A 14,604-nucleotide genomic window follows, 5' to 3' on the forward strand; every position below is an offset into this window, starting at 1 on the left:
GTAATCAAGGGGTGTTTTGAAACCACTGAACCCATTCACGGCTGAGAAAAAAAAGGACACAACCGCGTCTGATTGGCCGACTTCTGTTTATCAAAGCAGACAGGTTATGTCGTTTAATAGCCAACATACACTTTTGCCCAATTCAAATTGAAATTTCTGTGATATCAGATAAAGGTGATCTAGATAAAGTACAACTAGTGTGCCATTTATGCCAACCGGACGAGGTGGCCGAGTGGTTAAGGCGATGGACTGCTAATCCATTGGGCTCTGCCCGCGTGGGTTCGAATCCCATCCTCGTCGTTTTTTGATCCCAGTGACTTTTTCTTTTGTCACAAGGCCATCCACATTGTTTTCTTCGTGGGAAATGTCAGGAGTCGGACGTGGCGACCTGTGTCCCGTGCTGGACACCAAGCTCTCCGACCTTGACGATGGTGTGGTGTGACGTGGTCAAAGTTGAGTCGTCTTCTCTCGCAGTTGAGCTCAAGATTATGATATCAGCTTCTCGCCTCGCAGTTCAGTGTCCTGGAAATTATAAAATATAACGGACCTGGGAATGTTTCTAAAACATATGGGTTTTTTATAGCAGCGTCTTATATCTCAAAAAGAATGCACGCACGACATGAATGTAAGCTTTATGCGATTTCAATAGAGGAATTACTGCAGCTCTCTTCGATATGGAACATGATAATGCATTACGCTGCACCTCGGCAAGTGAGCCAATCGCTGGAGGGACATTAAACAATGTAATACGATATCACAATATGGTTAAATAAACACGCCCAAAGCTCGTGAAAGCATTTAATAACAATGGGACGATTTCAAAAGATTTTCTGCGGAATTCATGGGAGAACTTAATGATATTCTGCTAAGTATTCAAAATGAATGTATTAAAATAATGAGATTTATTATCAAGTGGTATTTGAACTATAAGTGGTGAATGAATGAAATCGCATTGAGCATTGAAAAGATTTCTAATGTTTTGATAAAAAGGCAAAGACAAAGGTACCGCGGTATTTTCTTATAAAGCATACAGACCATACATTCGTAATACCGGACTTAATAAATTTTTACTTTTTCAAGCTATGAATTAGACTCTGCTTTACATTCTTCTGTGGTTAGCTGTTTTCCATCCTCATTATCAGAAACATCATTTTTGGTGAAACACGGCTTTCCCATCCTTCTTCCTCAGGTCAAAATGAGCCAAGAAGCACATATACACGTATGCGGCAACTTGTAAACGCCGGAAAATTATTGGGTCGAAACATGCTCTCCTGTTGTACTGGAACCTCCATACATGCCGTGTGTTATTCGGAGTCCTCGTTACAAGCAACAATTTATTTCAAAATCTTTATACAGGTTGTCCCTTATTCCTCTTCCCGGTTTCATTTTTGAGTCCTTAGATTCGAGTAATATCTTTGTACAATAAAATATTCATGTACTCTGTATCATGATTTAGTTTGAATTAAGAATATTTATCAAAAGTAGATTGTCACCTGACATAGTTTGGAGCTGAATAATATTATCAATAAGACAAACATTTGATGTGTGAAAAATCTATTTATTAGAGGTTAGTGAAATGCATTCAATCTTAACTTTACAAGAATGTAAATATCCCATCAAATATGCGAATATTATCTGAAATCGACAGTTTAAATATTTCCTTGCTTGTTAGAGCTATATATTCTCAAGCTGTGCGGTGATGTTTGGTGGGTACATACACATAGACCCAGCGCATACATAAAACAGCAAATCGTTGCCTATTCACTTCCAGTGTTTTCTTATTGGTGAACAAACTGCAACTTGTGTGATTACATGATAAAAGATGTTGTCGAAAAAAACATAAATCTGCTCACGTAGAGTGTATGTTGAAATAAAAGCATTGAGTGATGGCAATCTTGGCGAGTTTACAGACTCCGTTGAGGAGTGTTTGCTGGGTATACACGGTCCGCCATGGCTGTTGACATTGGTGTCTAGTTCATCTTCTTGCCTGCATATCACAAGCAGACTGAGATGAGATGACACGACGGAGAAATAGAGCTTGGCTAGAATAAAAGCCGGGCAGATTTAGGCGTATACTTCTTTTGACGGAATATACTAATTGCGAGATGGGACTGCGCGCTCTCAGCGACAGACTGGCCTGAGGACGCGTTTGAAATTGGACGTAAATGTACCGGTAAGTCTGCCTTTAAATTCATGTATTTCATCTTTCACTTGGCTCGATTGCATCAAAAGGAGCAAAAATTACCCCAGGCCTCCTTCCTCCAGGGATAAGGGACACATCCATCTCCGCATGAGTGCCAAAAGCGGCGCGTCACAACAGCCGTCATCGATGACTGATGTTCGCTGAGCGACTCGACCACTATTTCGCTCACCTTAAGTTCCTTTACTGCCCCGTTTGCCCAAAGGCAAAAGAAACCAGTTCCCTTTGGTGTAACTTCGCTAACTTCAGACTAATCAGCCCACCAAACACGCCCTTCCCTTCCCCGCAAGGTCTAGAATAGCTGCGATCAGATAAGCCAAGTTTTCAACCCGCCACGTTGGGACAGGCTTATTCTTGCCACGTATTGATCGCCACCGATATCCGATATGAATATGGTTTGGCGTGGTGAGCCAGGCAGACGCTCAGACGACTGGGCTTGTCCGGGTCTTTCTCAGCGTAACACAGTCATGTACGTGGTTGAATTTGATAACCTGCTAAAAGAACCAACTTCCTCCCTCACGCGTGATGAATTCGATGAAGGGGTGGCATATTCGAGTTTCTCTTGTCTCTCTTGCATGAACATTGCCAGTCAAGTTGGTTATGATAAGGACAACCATGAAAATGTTGGGGAAGATGAGCAAACGTCAACATGCATCGTCGTGCATCATGTGAACAACATCAGCTAACAGGCAATACCCACATGACCCACAAGTGAAGCACGAGTGCTAATCAAAATGGCAAGTTTCGCTGACCAGAAACCATTCCATATACATTAGAAACTGCCAAATACATGTATGTCAAAGTTGAACAAACTTGATGTCGATAATCTGCAGAGATTGCCCAAATCTAAATGCAATTCTTCGGCATGTTTCTCTCGGGTTCTTGACTCTGAGATTGATGACTTATTGCCTCCAAAGTAATCAGCCACTTCCACAGTGATCTTCAATGACCTTGCCATGAAATATCAATTTCCTCAACCTCAATCGCAACCTTTCAGATGAAAACAACGAGTATAACTGATCTAAAATGACAGGTTACCCGCAGAGATCACCTTTACCCTTATTGATAAAGGCAGGGTGTCATGCTTTCCTTGAAATATGATTCTGTTTTTACAAAACCTTGAAGCCCTGCCATCAACTGTCTATATTTTGCTTCCCTTGTTCCCTAAAACCTTTCCCTTTTCAAATGCATTGCTTTAGAAGCCTCTGGACTGGTGGCATTGGATTTCCCTAGCAGCAATGAATATGTGCAACCAGAAGAATTAATTAACTCCAACTTAGACCATAATGGCGTCTGGAAGCTGGGCAAATACTCTCTCTTCCATTAACGGAGGTGAGAAAGTCGGCGGCCATTGTTTCACGTTTCGAGTGGAACCTGCGCACATTTCTCGGCTTGCCGCCATTGTTTCTGCCAACTCCGTCCATTTCTTCCACCAAAGCGTCTGGTAACATGAGACCCAAGACATTTATTATTCATCAAATGATTAGAGAGATTGGTGGAAGGTTTCAATAAATTGATAACGGTGTTTGTTTAATCCTCGAAGCACCTTCTGAAGAACATTATGATAATGAAAGGTTCGGCCATCGGTTGCTATAGCATCCTTCTGCTGACGAGGAACATATGGTTCGCAATGCCAGCATCTTCGGATGACATGACCACGGCAAACACTGTCAAATCAACTGAATGTTACATGTTTTTCGCCATTCGAAGGTTGGGAAATAGATGTATGTGACTGGGGGACTATAAGCCAGTCCAAGTACCACATTGGTGAGAGGTGCCAAGCGCGAAGTACCATCATTTTGTTGCCAGAAACGTGAACAATTTACAGAAACATACTATTACACCACGGCTTTTTAAATCATTTCAGCGCTACATACACATTCTTTTAATATGTACAAAGTAAAATTCAGGTTCAAATTCATTTCACATTCGAATTCATTGGCGCAGGGCCAAAAGTAAAAATGACTAGCGCGGTACCTTGGAAGGTCTTAGGGTACCTCAGAATGACATTTTCGACAAAACTTTGCATTTTCGTCAGCATGTCTCTCTCCCCGGTCGCCTCTAGATGCGAGAGAAGGGCAGATGTTGTTATAGTGTCAGAGTGATAACACAGATCTGTCCGATAAGCGATGACACCGGGCTGACACTGTCATGTTCCTGTCCTCATTCGGACACACATCTCTGACAATATCTGATAACAGGTGACAGAGACATAACGGAAAGGCCTGTCTGTCACCTCAAGTCGGTCGTGTTGTTGTCCTCTAACAAATGATTAAAGGATAAATGGAAATGTCAGACATCTCAACTCTTTCTCCGCGTGCAGCTCAGTTCTGACGATGGTGATTTGCTTCGTATATCACAACAGTGGTCACATGATGAGCGCACATAGTCCTATTCTTAGAGTATCGCTTTCACAGTCCATAAAATAGACTTTGACGCATATTTTCTTGGCGGCAAAGAAACGCTTTAATTAAATACAAATTTCAAAGTTTGGTATGAAAGAGCAGTCACTGAAGTGACGATTTTTTTACGAATAGGTCGTTGGATCGATTTTGAAAACGAACCTGCCAGTGTTTGTATCGTGGCAGCTTGGCCGAGTGGTCTAAGGCGCTGGTTTTAGGCACCAGTCCGAAAGGGCGTGGGTTCGAATCCCACAGCTGTCATTTTTTTGCTGTTTTTCTTAATTTCGAGAGTGAAACTGTTTCTGCCATTGCACCAGACTTTTCAAGATGGGAAACACTAAATTCCCTGTTATACCATCAGCAAATATCACCGAGAGGACCCCGCAACTATCTTGGTCACCTGAGTTTGCTCTCTGTGACTGGACAATGCATCCTTGGTTGAACAGACAGAAGGTTTCCCTAGCATGAGAAGAAAACTAACCAACAAAGCCACGTGAGGTTCACCACTTAGTGGCCATTTAGTTGGCACACATCTCCAAAGAAGGCAAATCAACTCAGTAATCAATATCTTTACCACCTAGTAGACAGGAAAGCATATCATTCATGAGCATCCCTGGTTCCCAAGGTGTTGTTTTTCAAGCGAAGTACAAGAAATGCAACAGGGAACTATTTTCAAACTGAGTCAGTGTTGAGATTTCCCAGGGCTCAGTCAGCATACCTTCAGTTCAACAGTATTCGGGAGACACCTGATATGGACTGGAAATAACTAAGTTTTCAAAGCAAACTTTAAATGCGTGTCTTTGTTGTATGGACACTGTCAAGTGTTGATAAGAACATTGCCAACTAAAGGTTTGATTCAAATTCGCCTTCTTTTTGAAAGTTACCCAACAGTAAAATCTCTTCTTGAAAATATGATTTTCAAAAACATGATACCTGATTGGTCTTGAGACACTAAGCCTACGTTCCCATACAAACAGCAATTCTCGGCAGTTTCTCTGATCAAGAAAAATTCGAAGCCTCATAAAGTCCTTTGTCACACAGATATAAAACATTTACAAGTGAGATAACGGTCATCATTCATTTCGCCATCGATATCCGACTGCCAGGATATTGCCTGTTACAATGTAGACCATCATGATAACGTTATTTATTAACCTCAACCTTATTGTGGGGTGGAGGAATAAAGATAACGACAAGAGCGGCGTCACCGGGGTAAAATACTGGTTCAGTGCCGAGGCAAAAGATTGTTACTTTCTTACATATCGTTCACAACAACATCAACAAAAAAAACAGGATCCTGCACTAGCATTTTGAACCTACGAGCAGTTGACAATGACCACTGCAAGAAGGCATGTATTTAATTGGAAGATCAGAAGTTGTGTCGAGCCTTTGGGCACTAAGCGCTATTTATTTGATCAGATGCATCTATCGCAAGCTGTTCTTTGAATAGTAGAGATCGATAATCGATAAAACCTTCCCAGATCTGCTCATTAGCATTATCGGTATTCAACTGATCATGCAGATACTTTGAAAAGCACATCAAGGCAACTTGGCCGGGCGGTCGGGGCTCTGGCTTCAGGCGCCAGTCCGGACTGACGGTCGTGAGTTCGAATCCCTCCGAAGTCATAGACTTTGTTTTCGAAGAGATTTTTTACAATTGGATGCGAAATGAAGGTCTCTATTTTCTCAATGATATGATACCGGTACTTCTTTTTCATACTTTTTTGGCTCTTTCTTTTTATTGTTTCTTTCTCAGCTTTCGTTCAAATAAACTGGCGCTCGTTTTCAAGTAAACTAGATTCGTTCAAAGAAGCAATGTTTGTCTAAAACGACTAGCGATCCCGTCTTTTGGGTTGTTTTAAAAAGTATTTTGATTTATAAATATTTAGTAATAACCCTTTTATCAGGGAGAACGTTCCAAATTTCTTTGTTGCAAAATCTTTCTCAAAAGATGACGGATTCGTATGTATTGGGCCCAATTGCTTTCAGAACTAACTCTCGTCGCTTGGAGGCTTGTTCGCTTGAAAGGCCTCCCTCGTCGTTTATATTTGCATTGTTTCAGGGATATGGCATCAGCCTCCTTTTTGTGCTAAGAAGTTTGGCGGCGCCTGATACTTTCTCAGTTCGAAGTTTTCTTACTGCTCAGCCTCAAAAACTTAAGACAATAGGTTATAGTCATGTGCGTTTCCCATTTATTATAAAAAGATTCAGGATCATTGTTTTGCACCGTCTATCATATTTATATTATTTACATAAAGATGACTTTGCAAAGTAAATACTGGTAGGTGATTAATAACAAAACATGTCTAACTTTTGGTGTCGCCATCCCAAGCGCGTTGTAAAGAACACAAAACACATCGCGAAAGAAAACTAAATGTTGTCTCTTCTCAGGGCAACTTGGACAAAACTACAGTTGCTGGAAAATATGAAAAGAAGAACTAACAGCGTAAAAATCATCATTGTCCTAGTCACAGCGGTGTTTTTTGTGGTATTCTCCAACTTATGACCACGTCGCGGTCTCATAAAACTGGAGGAACGAAACTGGGGCCTAAGGTTCAATCCCTACAAATATTTGAGACAAATATATTATAGCGTCGAAATCTTATTCCTAAACTTCTGGCAGTTTTTGAGTAATTTGTTGCTTTTTTCAGACAGAAGTTCAGAGGAAAGACAACTGCTTTCCCTCGATCCCAATTCACTCAGAAAGCAAGCCGCTACCGTAGAATATTGCCAAAGTAGCCTAACACAACGTTACCTACGTGCGCCATTGCTTCGCTGAAATTTCAGAAAACTCTGTCGTATTATGGAGCAGGTTTGGATGTTGACTGATTTGATGACCTGCATTCTCGGTGCGACCCTTGGAAAGCCAATTGTCTGATTGCCCCTATGGGAAGGAACAGAATCCAAGTTATTAGAGAAATGATGGGAAATATGATGGCAATGTTTACATGGGGTCCGGGGTTAGAAATGTCGTCTGCTGGGATGTAGTTCGTCGGCTCATATTTCAAACCATTTGAAAGGATTGCAGCCATGAATTTGGAATTTTATTCGCTGAAATGAATAGTGCATTTCTTTGAAGACTGAGATCAATTTCATCAGAATTTTGGTCAGAGGGTTTGTTGTCCCCAGGTTGTGCTCGAGGAGGCTGTCGTCTGCTCAAAACTACATGGACGATTGCCACACGATTTCCTTTTTCAGCTGAAAAATACAGTGTTACATGGTTAGTGCTTTACAGCATGCACGGTGATACGTGTTTTTTGTCCAATTTGTGCTGTCTGGTCGCAACTCTTATCTGCGTCCAGCCTTCTAAGTCAACACTGGTCATATCTTATCGCAATCCATTGATGCTCGGGGTGTTTGCCAAGTCATCAAACGGTCAGACCAGGCTGATGGCAGGTGAATCATTGATGACAGCGAGGATGTATACGGGGCCCCCACCATTCCATGATACTGTCGAGATAAGTGTGGTCAGCCACGTTCAATGTTGCCAGTGACGTGATCCCTGAGCGAGTATGACCTCTGCTTTCTCCCTGATATTGCAAAATGTTTGATCGAGTGTGACTTCTCATTGAGATTTTTCTCAGAACACTTACAGGAAACCTGGAAAAATCTTAAAGCCCACGATACAAACATCGTTGGCAAGCTGGGGACATCACACCGTGATCAGCCATGTTCCATATTGCTAAATCGTTTGACACACATGATCAAACTTGGTCTCTCTTTTGAAATCATTTCTCAGAAATTGCCAGGAAGGAAACTAAAAACATTCACGGGTGGGAAAATGACTGACACAGATGACATCAAAAGTAAGATATTTTATGTTATCGTGATGTTCAATGATATATCATAACATCAGTTCTTAAACACAACAAAACACCGTGAACTTTAAGATGCGGCATGATTATTCAAATTAGCTGACATGAAATATTGTTAGATAACCGTTTCTAAATTCAGATAAATGAGGCATGTTATCAAAGTTCAAAGCTTTGTGACATCCACATGAGAGAATTTGCTGTTTTGAGTTTTGAGTATCTGTAACAAGCATCGGTGGTTCAGTGGTAGAATTCTCGCCTGCCACGCGGGAGACCCGGGTTCAATTCCCGGCCGATGCATTTTCTTCATTTTCTTGATTTTTCATGTGTCATAAACATACCAAAAATGGTCCATATGAGAGCGCGCGAATCGCGTTACTGTATACTCAACCGTGATGGTTGTTGACAAATTACTCATACTTGATAAGTTGGTGCATAAGTGTGTTTGCACATACCTCGAATTATTGACTAAATTCCCCAAAAACTCACCTAATTCCTTGATTATTTGATTAATATTGCTATATTTGTCCCAAATATTTAGTTTCTTTTCCGGTCTCGTCTGATCTGCTCGGTGATGATTGACGGCTAATTCTCATCTGATATTTCACGAACTCGTCACTAAACAATGTACATGCATGTATGGTACTGAAGCACGGTAAGACAAAGGCGGCGGGGAGGGGGGTTTGTCCGAATATTATTAGTCACGTGTCTCCACCCCCTTTAGATTGCCATCATGCGAAATGCCCTAGTTTCTGAGAAAATGACGCCTGGTAAAATCGTGTTCATTTTACACAAAACGATACTAATACCTTTTTTATGGACAACACTTACGACAAAGGAATTTGTCAAGGTCTGATGTTTATCATTTCATGTTTTTTCAAGTATTCATGAATGTACAGGATATTGCAAGAAACCATTGAAACGGTTCTTAAAAGACCATGCTTTCTCATCTGTTATGCGTTAAGATTTAACGTCGTCGAAAATAAGCGTCCGCCCTTGTGAGATAAAAAAACTACTTTGTTTCTGTTCGATAACATATGTATCGCGCACATCTTTCACTTCTTTTGCCCAAGGTCTTGGTAACCTCAATATCCGTTCTCTCAAACACAGATAGGTCGCATCAAAAACGGCTTTCCGGCCTGGCGCCCGGAGCACCGATGCTGAGAAGCAATGCGCCTTTGCAACGGTACTGTTCTGGTGAAATCAGTCGGAAGACGATTGCCATTGAAAGAACTGAGAATCATTTCCTTAAGAACGTCATCTTTTCTTTCTCAATCTCAGGGGCGGATTCGACCAAGGAGGAGAGATTGTTGATTTCTATAGGCATATTGTCGCGGTGATAACGCTCAATTAGTTTGCGGTGTGTAAGATGGGTGCGTTCTTCTGTCTGTCGTCTGCCGGTTGTTGGGGAGGTTGGAGAGAGCTGCTCGTCTGCCACGTACTCTTGGTTTCCGTTCATCAAATAGACCCTGGGGTGTGACTGTTTTGTCTTAATCTCCTCAGACATCGCCGGAGTCAAGAAGAAAGCTTGTAAAACACTGATTTCACATTGTTCTTCGAATGCTTTAGAAATCTTGTATTTGCCAAAAAGAACTTCAGAAGGTGAGTCGTGGGTCTCCTTTATTTTTTATCTAAAGAAAGCACTGATTTTATAACAATTGCTGGTGTAAACCTTGTTGATTTGAAGCAGGTTTCCATCTATAATATCTATAAACAAGGCCCAGTCAAGATTTTCCCTTGCTAGACCAAAGTCTAAAGGTAGTAAAAATCGCATAAGTTATGAAATGCTTACAGCAAATAAACACATTGTTATGCGAAGAGTAGAGTGCACTGCATTTGAGTTGAGAGGTGCTCTGAGAATGTAAGTAAGTACTGACATGACTGATATAAATATGTTTTCGGTAAAAAAGCACGGATTCTTCAACGTTTTCATCAAGTCTCCTTTTTCTAGCTTTACAATTAGGCCTATTATAGCACCAGTTCACACTGTATCGTTCTATAGTGTTCACTTAGGATTGAGTCTTTGAAGATCACAATTACCATTAGAGTAGTGTGCTTAACAGCAACATTCTAATGTTGGGCAAGCCGAGACCGCCTCAAGCCACGCCTAACACGATAGAGTGAAAGACCATCTGCCCGTCACCAATATGGCAATCTAAATTTCTTCGATCAAACCTGGGTATTTCTTCCCTCTAATATCCTGTGCCTCGCCTCTACCATGAATCATGTTCCCAATAGAAGAGGGTGACAGGCCCGTTACCATGGTGATATGCGGCGTTTGTTTGTTCATCCATGGACTTTACGAGCCAGCTAAATTAATGATGTTCAATTTGGTGCGTTTGGAAATTGGCAGAGATGGAGTAGAAATACCGCCATGCCTGCTGGTCTAGGAAGGGGATTCACATTGCTGAAATGAGATGAGCAACAAATTCGCATTGACTCGGATGAAAGGACGTCACGAAGACTTGAAGAGATTTCGTATCTTTTGATTTGCTTTAATAAAGTTGGCGTTCTCCTCAAAAGTACCAAGATCTTTGTACGAAACCGCCAGTGGCCTCTGGCCTATTTTCAAATTCGCAAAAAGCGAAACCCGCAACTGGCCCCTTTTCTTCATGCTGTTCCAATTGTGAGACAACATCTTTAAAGATAACTGATAGACGGAATAATGACAAAAATCAAAGGATGAACTGATGCCATTGCAAGATCCACACAGCAGCCTAAAGTTGAGATCCCATTTCATTTTCCATTCCTCTCTAGCATTTAGCTAATGTCTTATTCCAAAAATGTCATTTTTGTCAACAAATCACTTATAATAAACGATGTTATCAACTCAATGAGCATACCTTTTATCACACAATAGTTGCCATGGTTTCCACAACAAAGAATACATAAGCGTCATTGGCGGCAAATAGCAAACACTTGTGGCGTATGGGCGTTGATTATAGTAAAATATTGAAAATTATGAAGTCAAGTACGCAATATTTTATCTGAATCACTTATGTTGACAAGGTGAGATATCACAACAAATGTGATTGCGGATAGGATAGATGGCCTTTTTAGAAAGCAGTCAAGAATTTCTTCGTAACAATCGCTGCATTCCTGGGGTGTGGTTTTTGGTCCGTACAAGCAACGGCTATCTTCAAATGACTGAGTGAGAGCGGTCATTGTCCAAATCGTCTTGAAAACCTTTCGTCTCCCGCTAAACAATCACAAATCGGTGGATAGTATTTGTTATGTTTTCCACAAGGAACAGATTATCCGTTTGCTGCGGAATGAAAGAGACGCGCCTGATGTTTAGATATCGGAGACAGGATATTGTCTGTTTCTACGAAATCTAACATAAAATACTATTAAGCGCAATAATGTAATGATAAACGATTAGTAAATATCATTGTTCTTTGGTGTATGAATGGTGTGGAATGGTATCCAGCGCTATTAATGAGACAACACATTTACTAATTCAACAACAAAGCGACAGGAAATCCGTCATTCTTCCACAAAGTATTGTCACTTTGATCACGGTCACGAGGCCATTGTGTTTCGCCACTTCGGCGGTGTTTTGCCTGCATTTCCATGGTAACGGTAAACATTATTTCCGTTTCTTAGTTTGCAGAATTTGCTGAAGGAAATAAGAATTACAACATATAATCGTATATACCGTAGGGAGTGTTTGAGCCTTCAGGCTCCGGTATTTGAAACCCTTCTAAATCGGGCAAGAGCCAAGGAAAAATTGCCAAACAAGATTCATTGAACAGGTATCTTCTGTTCCTTTCTAGTGTAAAATTCAATTACATTTGATATTTTTTTAGTCAAAGATGTCTTTAACACAATTGTGCATTCCAACGAGTGCTGGATCATGACTTCCGGTCGACAAACAAAATATTTGCACTTTTCTTTGAATGAAATCCAACAGTCTCAGGTGAAGAGGGTAAAAAAGTCTCATTTAAGCAAGGGTGTTCATTACTTTCAATATAAGTATATACGTATCATTGTAGTTGTACGCCAGTCTAATAAAGTAACCAATTGGTGGTCCCAACAGATTTATTCCGCCGAGCATTGTAGGCAGCCTCACCATCCTCATTTACTCTCAAAAGCTTTTGGCGAGATCACCGGAAGTACCACCCAGGATGAAAATCTCCTCAAATCTCCTTTTCTCGTGGCACGACAACCTGCTTTGAAAAAATATTAGCTTTGGAATAAAAGGCTCATCGTTCCACCATCCCTGAAAGGTTTCAAAGGAAGAGCGACCATTCCGCTAAGCCTTGGCGGATTGGGTCATGTTTGCACCTGTCACGCGGTCTATTCTTAGAAGGACAACAAGGACAAACATAGTCCATTGCTAGGCGTGTGCTTCAAATCATCACTTTCACTCCCCGAACAAATTACCAACTCTTATAATGTTGTTTTAAAGTATTAAAATTCACCCAGCGCTAAATGGAAGCCAGCACAAAAAACATTCTTAAAAACACATCGGCGGAATGTCTTTGGTGTCATTATTACGCGCCTATTGACGTCATTTTGACGTCAATGGTTAATTTACATATTATGCAAGACTAGCCGAGACCACCCCCTCTATATCACAATATTTTGAATACTCAACGAAATGGGGCTTGAAAATCGGTCACAGCAATTGAGACGCCACATTGTCAGAAAAAAATGTTCAAGAAAGCTTTGGTAGTTGATCGGTTATTTTGACTGTTCGCTAGACAAACACCTCATAACAATCCCTCCGTTTTGACTTTTCTTCCCCGTTACCTACGGTCTACATGCTTTGTTCAGTGTATTGTTTCAAGTAAAAACATGTTCATGGGCTGAACGGTCAATTCAGAGCTTTTCAATGGTAGATTTTCGACGCTCTTTTGATCTTTATTGCAAAACAACACCTGATGTTTTCTCCGCGCAAATTCCTTAATTTTTATGTCATCAAAGAAACGCGTTGTTGGTGGTCCGAGGCGCCACTAAATCATGACTTGGCACAATCAAGAATCAGATTGTTAGCAGATCGTTAGTGCAGTTTTGATCCTTTTCAAAATGTTGTAAACGACTTGGCCATCTATGACAGAAACAACCATGATGTTTTCGGGAGGCGAATTGAAAGAAACCAGAGGAAATATCATCTCAGTGACCCATCAAGGGTTCAGCGTGTCACTCACAACAGCAGCTTTTGGGTATAGAGATGCACGAAATCGCATTCGACCTGTTCACTGATTAGCCTGGGAGCTTCGAATCGACCGCGAGTGCCAGCGTATTCAACTCTTTTCAACTCGAGCACAGAGAAGACCTGATCTGTTATTGTGAGTGAAGTGTGCCGGGCTCAGCCAAGCTGCCGCTCCCAAGAAAAAGTGCCTATTTTGGCGCATTCAGAATCATTCGCCTTCAAACGGCAGATCCTGTTACACATATTTCTATTTCATTAAATCATATAAAGCATAATTCAGAGCATGAAAAGAAGCTCTCTGTTTCAATATTGTCAGTCTCCACTTCATATATTTTAAGAGTTAGGCAGCGCTCTTGGTTTCAGTCGGGTGGTTCATCGAGAAATATTGGGCTGAATCTCATAATGAAATTTAAATCGTGAAAAGCATCCTCTTCTACTCTACTTTCCATGTCTTCTGTGTTGGCTGAACAGATTTACTGGCAGAGTGCGCAGACTGAGTGGTCATGTTTGGTTATGATGGGATCGTTGTGAAAGCCAAGTGTTTACCAGACCCCGGCTAGCAAACACCCAGCGAAAACAGACCTCGGCAGAGTGTTTGCGGGCCAACTTTGGCCGTTTATCGCCGTGAAAGAGAATGTATAACTTCCCTGCCCTAGTGTTTGCCCAACATTTGTAAAATTATTTTTATATGCAAGCAGTCAATGGGTGTTCTGCAGTTCATATAGTTATCAAGCTAAATCGAGTTTGATATTGAGTTAACAAGGTGGACTCTCAAGTGAAATGTACATAGCCGTAGGCGCTGCGGACTGAGCAACGTCAAGTTATAGTTGTTCACCTCGTTTGTAAGATAGAGCGCCGAAACGAAAAGAAAGAGTAGTAGATCACTTTTTTGATAATTTCTCTGGCAACATTAAACAACAGTTTGTCACAATCCTTAAAGGTATGCCAGTTTGCCCTCGAAGTACTCTTTAGGAATCAGTGACTGGGTGAAATGATGTCGTATTTACTACTCTTTATCGCCATCGCCAAAGG

At 41.1% G+C, this 14,604-nt stretch overlaps 3 non-coding genes across 3 annotated transcripts; all 3 read left to right on the forward strand.

Moving 5' to 3' along the window:
- The first annotated feature begins 218 nt into the window (after positions 1–218).
- Trnas-gcu (transfer RNA serine (anticodon GCU)) lies at positions 219–300 on the forward strand. The gene has a single exon. It is a non-coding gene; the product is annotated as a tRNA-Ser (tRNA).
- Positions 301–4,783: 4,483 nt separating this feature from the next.
- Trnal-uag (transfer RNA leucine (anticodon UAG)) lies at positions 4,784–4,863 on the forward strand. Its single transcript has one exon. It is a non-coding gene; the product is annotated as a tRNA-Leu (tRNA).
- Positions 4,864–8,643: 3,780 nt separating this feature from the next.
- On the forward strand, positions 8,644–8,714 carry Trnag-gcc (transfer RNA glycine (anticodon GCC)). The gene has a single exon. It is a non-coding gene; the product is annotated as a tRNA-Gly (tRNA).
- The last annotated feature ends 5,890 nt before the right edge of the window (positions 8,715–14,604 follow it).

This window comes from Lineus longissimus, chromosome 3, assembly GCF_910592395.1.
Source record: "Lineus longissimus chromosome 3, tnLinLong1.2, whole genome shotgun sequence".
NCBI classification, from domain to species: Eukaryota; Metazoa; Nemertea; class Pilidiophora; order Heteronemertea; family Lineidae; genus Lineus; species Lineus longissimus.